The sequence below is a fragment of the Trachymyrmex cornetzi genome, unplaced genomic scaffold, assembly GCF_001594075.2.
Source record: "Trachymyrmex cornetzi isolate Tcor2-1 unplaced genomic scaffold, Tcor1.1 scaffold1477, whole genome shotgun sequence".
In the NCBI taxonomy this organism is placed as follows: domain Eukaryota; kingdom Metazoa; phylum Arthropoda; class Insecta; order Hymenoptera; family Formicidae; genus Trachymyrmex; species Trachymyrmex cornetzi.
Window position 1 is genome coordinate 6,680 of NW_017296067.1, and position 612 is coordinate 7,291.

Here is a 612-nt window from a genome sequence, read left to right on the forward strand (position 1 = left end):
TGGAGGTGAGAGTCGTGCGCCCCTGAAGCAGGGGAGAGGGGGTGAGAGTCGGAGGTGAGAGTCGTGCGCCAACGAAGGGTCAAAACCTATATAGAATAGTATTTAATATTGCATATATAGCAGAAATAATATATTATTTTTCAAACTTCTTTTGTTAATAACTCTTTAACGAAGGACGAGCGACAGCTAAAACTTGGTGGAGGTTACTCAGGGTCACGACCTTGACAATATATGTCAAGGTCAAGGTCATAGGAGGGGGGTCCCCTATTCTGTAGAATTACCAAACAGTTAAGAAGGAGAAAGAGATTGAATAATTTGAGAGTAAGAATCAGGTAATGATTCAGTATCGTTCATTTTATTTAGCCCTTGTTTCTGTCTTTTAATGTGAATCATTTCAGATTAAAAGACTAATCTCTTGTTATAAGAAGACTCGCAATCTAAAATTCTCACATCATCCCATTTAAAATTGTGGTCTAAATTGATACGATGATCTGTTATGACAGTGGGAGAATCAGTATTCCTTCTAATATCCGATTTATGTTCATGTAATCTCGTACTCAATTTTCTTTTGGTTTGACCAACGTAGCTCGCCTCACAATCATCGCAGGAAAT